We start from the raw sequence: 9,794 nt of genomic DNA, 5'->3' as shown, positions 1-9,794 counted from the left end.
ACGGGGTTTCACCATGTTGACCAGGATGGTCTCGATCTCTTGACCTCATGATCCACCCGCCTCGGCCTCCCAAAGTGCTGGGATTACAGGCTTGAGCCACCGCGCCCGGCCCCAGCTGTTTTATTTTTATTTTTATTTTTATTTTTATTTTTATTTTTGGTAGAGACAAAGTCTTGCTTTGTTGCCCTGACTGGCCTTAAACTCCACAGCTCAAACACTCAGGTGAGTGAGAACCTGACCAAAAAGGGGGAGTTTTCTTAAACAAAATCCTGGGAGGCCACTGTTTTGGACTAAGCTCATGCACTAGGCCCCAACAAACCAAACCAAAATGGAGTCACTCGTGCTAAGACTTTCAGGAAACACATAGATTCCAGAACAGACCAGATTTTGTTTTTTCTCCAGCAAATCTCTACAACAAACACTCCTGACAGCATAGGTATCCACTCCCAAAATCCCCTTTAAGTCTGTTAACCAAATTCATTTCCTCTCACCTAGAGATCATGCAGCTTCAGATGATCATGCAACAAAGGTTCCAGCCAGTTCCAGGTGAAGACATCACCCTGGCCATCAAAAAGCCACCCTGCCTCCACTAGACAGAACAGGGTGAGAGTTCTGTGATCTCCAACAGGTAGAGACTACACCCCAAGTCAGCAAGAAGCAGTTACAGAAGAAAGACCTTCAGTCCTCTGCCTCCCATAAAGATTTATGGGGATCACGTCTCTTGGGGGAAGATGAGGCAGCAGAATAGGTCTGGAGGCAGAGAACCTAAGGCTATTTCATGCCAACTTCCTAGAACTAAATTGAAAGGAAAACCCTAACTTTCCTTGCCTAAGTAAAGGACCAGAGGCTACTCCCTTTGACGTTTTCTGAGCACTGCAGATGAGAAATTGGCTGGCCCCAACAAATCAGACTGATTGCTTGTGGAGTCTTCATTTGCAACTTTGTAACTTCGCCCTGGCCTCTGATTGGTAGCTTTTTGCAGATGTGAACTTACAAAGATTTTGCAACCAATCAGATGTTTGCACAGGAGTGTGATCATTGTAACTTCACATCAGCCTCTAGTTGGCTGTTTTCTGTAAACAATCAGGCTGATTGCAGGCTACCACTTCACTTACATGAGGTTAGCATGAAGTGGCCAATGGGAAACTTCTAGGGGGTATGTGAACCCAAGAAGATTCTACATCTGGACCCCTTGAGATGCTGCTCAGGTCTACTTCCACACTGTTGTGTGCTTTCATTTTCAATAAATCCCCGCTTTTGCTCTTTTCCTACTTCATTCTTTCTTTGCTTTGCTGGACGTTTGGTCCAATTCTTTGTTCAAAACACCATGAACCTGGACAATTTGCAGTCATGACCCTCTACCACTGACAAAAATACAAGACCTCTTTTTTTATCTTTTTGGTTCAAATGGAAGAAAAAACTCTTTTGAGTTTTTCCAAAACTCAACATTATTATAGTTTTCCTTTAATACTAAAGTAAAATTACAAGATAAAAATTAAATTTTACTGTCAACAAGATCAGGTGTATTGATTAAATCTTATAATCTTATTTCAAAATAAAAATAGAGCACACTGTGTAACAGATATTAAATAAATTCAAAACTTCAGAAATAAAAGGTATCTTGGATGGACAAGGGCCTGAAGGGTTAGGTGGCATGCTTAAGGTCACAGTTAATAACAGAACTGTAACTAAAAAACCTAAATATACTAAATACAAGGGGGTATCCTAAATTAGATCCTGAAACAGAAAAACTATGTTAGTGGAAAATCTGGATAAAGTTGGTAGTTAAGTTAATAATACTGTAACAATGTTAACTTGTTAGCATTGACAAATGTACCATGGTTATTTAAAAAGTTAACATTAGAGGCGTGCCCATAATCCCAGCACTATGGGAGGCTGAGGCGGGGCAGATCACTTGAGGTCAGGAGTTTGAGACCAGACTGGCCAACATGGTGAAATCCTGTCTATACTAAAAAATACAAAAAGTAGCCAGGCGTGGTGGCGTGTGCCTGTAATCTTAGCTATGAGGCTGAGACATGAGAACCACTTGAACCCAGGAGCTGGAGGTTGTAGTGTCCCACAGACTGGGCCACAGAGTGAGACTCTCAAAAAAAAAAAAAAAAAAGGAAAGTACATGAAAGGTATACAAGAACTTTGTACTACTACCTTTGCATTTTGTCTGTACATCTGAAATTAAGTAAAAATAAAACGCTTATTTTAAAATTCTAAATCTGAAACTGATTTCTAATCCAGAATACTTCCCATCTGTTTCCATAAGAATACCCACACAGGGCTGGGCCCGGTTGCTCACGCCTGCAATCCTAGCACTTTGGGAGGTCGAGGTGGGCAGATCACGAGGTCAGGAGATCAAGACCATCCTGGCCAACATGGTGAAACCCTGTCTCTCCTAAAAAGACAAAAAAATTAGCTGGGCATGGTGACGCACACCTGTAGCAGCTTCTTGGGAGGCTGAGGCAGAAGAATTGCTTGAACCCAGGAGGCAGAGACTGCAGTGAGCCGAGATTGCACCACTGCACTACAGTCTGGGCAACACTACAAGACTCCATCTCAAAAAACAAAACAAAACAACAAAAAAAGAACCATATAGAAAGGCATTAAGTTCTAAAACCAAGTATACAAATATAACAAACTATAGCACCTGCCTGTAGCAACCTCAAACAAAAAAAATCAAAAGAAATATTCCCTATTTTTCTGTTTAATACTGTTTAATAGGGAAGGGAACTAACACTCATTGACTTCTTGCTATATTCCAGGCATTTTGCTTATTTAATTCTTATAACTGGGCTGGGCAAAGTGGCTCATGCCTGTAATCCTAGGGCTCTGTGAGGCCAAGGCAGGAGGATTGCTTGAGCCCAGAAGTTTGAGACCAGCCCGGGCAACATGGTGAAACCCCATCTCTACCAAAAAAAAAGAAAGGAAAACTTAGCCAGCCATTGTGGTACACAACTGTACTCCCAGCTACTTGGAAGGCTGAGGTGGGAGGATCCCTTAGGCCCAGGAGGCAGAGGCTGCAGTTGACCCACTGCACTCCAGCCTGAGTAACAAAGCCAGATCTTGCCTCAAAAAAAAAAAAAAAAAAAATATATATATATATATATATGTAATCTCACAACTGTTTTAAACTAATTATCACCTCAAATTATACTTGAAGCTCAAAGAAGTAATTTGCTCACTATCATACAGTTACTAAGTAACAGAGCCAGATTTCCATAATACTTCATTAGCTTCCTCTAGGTTATCTAGGAACTCCACAGTCATCTGTATTTTTAAAAGAAGTATTTGTTACTGAATTTTAGATTCCATGGTGTTTTTCACATCAAAACCCTCACTGCCAATCCCATTGCCACTACCTTTTGTTCAAGTCTCTGTTACCTCTTTTCTGTTCTACAGCAAAACACCTCTCAAGCATTCCAATCTCTAGTCTTATCCCCTTTAATCCTTTCTGTATACCTGTAAAGAACAGCTTCTTGCTGGCCTCCCAACATCTGTGAGGATGTTTTAGTAATGGTCTTAGATTTCCTTTTAAGAGATTACCTCTCTTATGCCTAGGTACTTCCTTCTAGGAAACATGTACTTGGTTTTTGGAGATTCTGAATCTTGAGCAAATGATACAAGTCTGGAAAAAAAACGGTTAGCACTTATTCATTTGGTGGCATCCTGATGAAATTGTCAATTCATTCCTTATATCAAGCAAGACCCCAGGAGTTATCCTAAACTGTCTCTCCAGCCTTCCTTTTCCGTCTATGAGCAACTTAATAGTCTTATAATAAAATTCTTTTTTTTTTTTGAGACAGAGTCTCATTCTGTAGCCCAGGCTGGAGTGCAGTGGTGCAATCTCGGCTCATGGAAACCTCTGCCTTCCCGGTTCAAGTGATTCTTGTGCCTCAACCTCCTGAGTAGCTGGGATTTCAGGTGCCTGCCACCATGCCCAGATAATTTTTGTATTTTTAGTAGAGACGAGGTTTCACCATGTTGGTCAGGCTGGTCTTGAACTCCTGACCCTCAAGTGATCCGCCAGCCTTGGCCTCCCAAAGTCTTGGAATTACAGGCGTGAGCCACCACACTGGCCAATAATTTTTTTTTTTTTTTTGAGTCAAAGTCTTGCACTGTTGCCCAGGCTGTAGTGCAGTGGCACGATCTCAGCTCACTGCAATCTCCACCTCCTGGGTTCAAGCAATTCTCCTGCCTCAGCCTCCCTAGTAGCTAGGACTACAGGTGTGCGCCACCATGCCCAGCTAATTTGTTTTGTCTTTTTAGTAGAGATGGCGTTTCACCATGTTGGCCAAGATGGTCTCAATGTCCTGACCTCATGATCCACCTGCCTCAGCCTCCCAAAGTGCCGGGATTACAGGCATAAGCCACCACGCCTGACCAAGAAACTTATGTGTGCTCACTTCAGCAGCACATATACTAAAAACCTGGAATAATACAGAGATTAGCATGGCCACAGTGCAAGGATGACATACAACTTTGTGAACGGCTCCATTAAAAAAAAAACAGGAAACTTACACCAGTTGTGCCAAACTTCAAACTATTTTCTAAACAGCAAAAAGAGAAACTAAAGGTCAGCAGTCAATAAAGACAACTTCCGACAAGTAATCTAACACAACACAAAAATAGGCACCTCCTACTACTGACCTCCATTTTTCTGATAAGCACAACTTCCAAAGGAAGATATGTAGGTCACCCAACTTCTATACTTTAGCAACCAAGGAGAAGTGGATGAGTCGTCCTATTTCTCTGCCCAATATTTCTTTTCTTTCCTTAGCAAATGTTAGTGTGTCTCTATTTACTTATTAACACACAGGTGGAGGTAAAATATGTTGATTTGTAAGTTGTATACCGAAGAAAATATCAGAAGACACAGAAAAGCAAAACCTGATTTATTAACAATATTAACCATTGGTAAAATTTGAGAAGCATGAAATATCACAGTTACTAAGTAACAACTTACCAATGTTCAATACTGTCAATGAACTAGGTTTTGCTCCTCTGTATCCTTTGATATTTTCTACAAAATACAAATTATATAATAAAGCAAATGAAAAAAAAAGAGTTTAAGGGATTTTAAATGCCAGAAAAGAATACCAGCAAGCCATATAAACCTCTAAACTATAACTTTCTTTTTTTTTTTTTTTGAGACAGAGTCTCGTTCTGTTGCCCAGGCTGTAGTGTAGTGGTGCATTCTTGGCTCACTACAACCTCTGCTCCCAGATTCAAGCAATTCTCATGCCTCAACCTCTCAAGTAGCTGGGATTACATGTGTGTGCCATGACACCTGGCTAATTTTTAGTAGACATGCGGTTTTGCCACATTGGCCAGGCTGGACTCGAACTCCTGACCTCAGAGATCCACCACCTTGGTCTTCCAAAGTGCTGGGATTACAGGCGAGAACCACTGTGCCTGGCCTCCAAACTATAACTTCTATTCAATTAACCATTTATATTATAATAGTGATTATGCTTATAAAAACAATAGCTGAGTTTCCATGGAAAAAACAGCAGTGGCTAATAGCATGGGCGCAGTGACTCACGCTTGTAATACCAGCACTTTGGAGGCCGAGGTGAGGGGATCACAATGTCAAGAGATGGAGACTATCCTGATCAACATGGTGAAACCCCGTCTCTACTAAAAAATATAAAAATTAAGCCAGGTGAGGTAGCTCACGCCTATAATCCCAGCACTTTGGGAAGCCAAGGTGGGCAGATCATGAGGTCAGGAGATCAAGACCATCCTGGCTAACACAGTGAAACCGTGTCTCTACTAAAAATACAAAAAATTAGCCGGGCGTGGTGGCACAAGCCTATAGTCCCAGCTACTCAGGAGGCTGAGGTAGGAGAATCACTTGAACCTAGGAGGCGGAGGTTGCAGTAAGCTGAGATCGCACCACTGCACTCCAGCCCGTTGAGACTCTGTCTCAAAAAAAGAAAAAAGAAAAAAGAAAAAAGAATGTGCAGTTATTCTAAATGATGCTGTTTTGCTAAAGAAAAAACAATGGCTTCTCACTATTGAAGTGCTAAGTATACAAATATTTAATTTTATATAACTAGGCAATTACCAACTATCCTTATAAATCCATTTATAAGGAATCCTATATCTGGTATAAACTATTCTGCTAAATAGCCCAAACAGGCATTTCAGAAGTATGTAACTCCAGTTATCCCTTGGTGCATAAAAGCACAGATTCATATTCATAATAACTGTGGTATCACTCCATGCTCTCACAATTCAGCCAATAATGATGTTGCAATATTGGCCACAACATTATGATAAAATTTAAACCAATAAAATTTTTTTTTAAACTTGGTGTATACAAACTTGGGAACAACTTCTGCTTCTGAGCAATGATAAGCTAACTAGAACAAGATTTACCTTCCTGCCATAAACACCTGAAAAACCAGAAAACTACTTTTTGGACACTGAATAAGAGGCAACACAGGACTACGATCTCTCAGAGAAGCTAAACAAACAAGGTAAGTTGTATGGTTACTGGCTTTCCATCTGAAAACAAATGAATAATTACAGTTGACATTTCAACATTCCTCTCTATAACTGAGAAAACAAATAGAGAAAAGCAATCGATACACAGAAAACATAAACCACACTTAAACTAATTTGACCTAATTCACATTATAGAACCCTATACACAACAAATGCAGAATACACATTCTTCTCAAGTATGTATAGAACAACCAAAATAGACCATATATTGGGCCATGAAACAAGTTTTGTTTTGTTTTGTTTTGTTTTGTTTTGTTTTGTTGTCTGAGACAGTGTCTCACTCTGTCACCCAGGATGTAGTCCAATGGTGTGATCTCGGCTTACCACAACCCCCACCTCCCAGGTTCAAGCGATTCTCCTGCATCAGCCTCCCAAGTAGCTGGGATCAGAGGCATCTGCAACCATGCCCAGCTAATTTTTTGTAGTTTTAGTAGAGATGGGGTTTCACCATGTTGGCCAGGCTGGTCTTCAACTCCTGACCTCAAGTGATTCACCCACCTCAGCCTCCCAAAGTGCTGGGATTACAGGTGTGAGCCACCATGCCCAGCCTGAAACAAATTTTAATAAATAAAGAATTAAATTCAGACAGTATGTTTTCTGACCACAGAATTAAATCAGAAACCAAAAATCAGAAAAATATCAAGAAAATTCCTAAATATTCAGAAATTAAACAACACGCTTTTAAATATATATGGTTGGTAAAAGAGAAATATAAAAGTGACATTAGAAAATATTCTGAATTTAAAAAAGAGACACAGGAAAACTGTATAACATAAACCCTCATACTAGAAAAGAAGATTTAATATCAAAATACAAGCATCCAGCTTAAGAAACTTTAAAAAAAAAAAAAGGAAGAGCAAATTAAACACAACACAGCAAAAAGAAATAATGAGCCAATATCAAACAAATGTAAAACAAAAAAAGAAATGAAATCAACAGAGAGAAGTTAATGACATCAAAAGCTAGTTTTTGTTGTTGTTTGTTTGTTTTGAGATGGAGTCTCGCTCTGTCACCCGGCTGGAGTGCAGTGGGGCAATCTTGACTCACAGCAACCTTCACCTCCCAGATTGAAGTAATTCTCGCCTCAGCCTCCTGAGCAGCTGGGATTACAGGTACCTGCCACCACACTGGCTAATTTTTCTATGTTTAGTAGAGACAAGGTTTCACCATGTTGGCCAGGCTGATCTTGAACTCCTGACCCCAAGTGATCCGCCCACCTCTGTTTCCCAAAGTGTTGGTATTACAGGCATGTGCCAGCACACCCAGCCTCAAAAGCTAGTTATTTGAAAAGTAAAATAGGTAACTCTGTAACCAGACTAATGCCAAAGAGAAAGAAGACATAAATTAGCAGCATCAGGAATTAAAAAGGGGTATCACTACAGACCCTATCAACATTAAAAGAATAACATGGGATTATTATGAATAATTTTACCAGTTAATCTGATCACTCCCATGAAATGGAGAGTCTCTGAAAAAACACGAACAATCAAAGTTCACTAAAAAATAAATACAGGGGCCTGGCACAGTGGCTCACGCCTGTAATCCCAGCACTTTGGGAGGCTGAGGCAGGTGGATCACCTGAGGCTGGTCAGGAGTTCGAGAGCAGCCTGACCAACATGGTGAAACCAAGTCTCTACAAAAATACAAAAATTAGCTGGGTGTGGTGGTACATACCTGTAGTCCCAGCTACTTGGGAGGCTGAGGCAGGAGAAACCCCTGATCCCAGGAGGTGGGGTGGCAGCAAGCTGAGACTGCACAACTGCAACCTTTGCCTGGCCAACAGAGTGAGACTCCATCTCAAAAAAAAAAAAAAAAAAAGATAAATAGAGGATAGCACAGGAACTCTCACCTATAATCCTAGTACTGTAGGAAGCTGAGGAGGAAGGATCACTTGAGCCCAGAAGTTCAAGACCAGCCTGGGCAACGTGGCAAAACTGGCAAAACTAATCTCTACAAAAAAAATTTTTTTAACTAGCTGGGTGTGGTGGCACATGCCTGTGGTTCCAGCTACTTGGGAGGCTGATGCAGGAGGATTGCTTGAACCCAGAAGGTCAAGGCTGCTGTGACCCATGATGGCACCACTGCATTCCAGCTTGATTGACAAAGCAAGACCTTGTCTCAAACAAACAAACAAACAAAAAAGATAACCTAACTCACTTTCTATTAAAGAATGGAATTCATAATTAAAAGCCTTGCCTAGAGAAAACTCTAGGCCCAGATGGTTTCACAGGAAACTTCTATCAAATATTTAAGAAAGAAATAATAGGCCAGATGAGGTGGCTCATGCCTGTAATCCCAGCACTTTGGGAAGCTGAGGTGGGCAGATCACGAGGTCAAGAGATCAAGACCATTCTGGCCAATATGGTGAAACCCTCTCTCTACTTAAACAAACAAACAAACAAATACAAAAATTAGCTGGGCATGGTGGCACGTGTCTGTAGTCCCTGCTACGTGGGAGTCTGAGGCAGGAAAATCACTTGAACCCGGGAGGCAGAGGTTGCAGTGAGCCGATATCGCGCCACTGCACTCCAGCCTGGCAATAGAGCGAGACTCCATCTCAAACAAAAAAAAGAAAGAAAGAATACCAGTTCTATATAAACAATTCCAGCATATAAACATTTACCAACTTACCTTGTGAGGCCAATATTACCATGATACCAAAACCAACTATGAACAAGAAAACTATAAACCAGGATCTCAAATAGATATAAATGCAAAAATCTGGAACAAAACACTTATAAATAGATACTAGCAATTTATAAAAAGAACATATCATTATCAAGTGGGATTCCTCGCAGGAGTAAAAATCAATCCATATAATTCACTGTATCAGTCTAAAAAAGTATAACCATATGAGTTCAACAAATGTCCCCCAAAAAAGTATTTGACAAACAATTAATTCATGATAAAAACTCTTAACCTTAACTTATCAGGAAAGTTCCTTAACCTGATAAATCGTATCTATAAAAACCCTATAGCTGGCCAGGCACAGTGGCTCATGCCTGTAATCCAGCAATCTGGGAGGCCGAGGCAGGTAGATCGTGGCCAACACGGTGAAACTCTGTCTCTACAAAAAATACAAAAATTAGCCAGGCATGGTGGTGGGCTCCTGTAATCCCAGCTACTTGAGAGGCTGAGGCAGAAGAATCACTTCAACCTGGGAGACACAGGTTACAGTGAGCTGAGATCGAACCACTGAACTCCAGCCCTGATAATAGAGTGAGACTCCATCTCAAAAAAAAAAAAAAAAAAAAAAAAAAAAAAAAAAAAAA

General features: G+C 40.6%; 1 protein-coding gene and 1 non-coding gene across 2 annotated transcripts in view; one reads left to right on the top strand and one right to left on the bottom strand.

The window, feature by feature from the left end:
* Positions 1-9,794, bottom strand: part of TAOK1 (TAO kinase 1) — a 180,549-nt gene that overhangs the window by 142,653 nt on the left and 28,102 nt on the right. The window lies entirely within an intron of this gene.
* Positions 4,408-4,513, top strand: LOC119473225. The gene has a single exon (XR_005202429.1). It is a non-coding gene; the product is annotated as a U6 spliceosomal RNA (small nuclear RNA).

This window comes from Cebus imitator, unplaced genomic scaffold, assembly GCF_001604975.1.
Source record: "Cebus imitator isolate Cc_AM_T3 unplaced genomic scaffold, Cebus_imitator-1.0 Scaffold140, whole genome shotgun sequence".
NCBI classification, from domain to species: Eukaryota; Metazoa; Chordata; class Mammalia; order Primates; family Cebidae; genus Cebus; species Cebus imitator.
The sequence above is the reverse complement of the archived record's forward strand: the minus strand, read 5'-3'. Positions and strand labels throughout refer to the sequence as shown.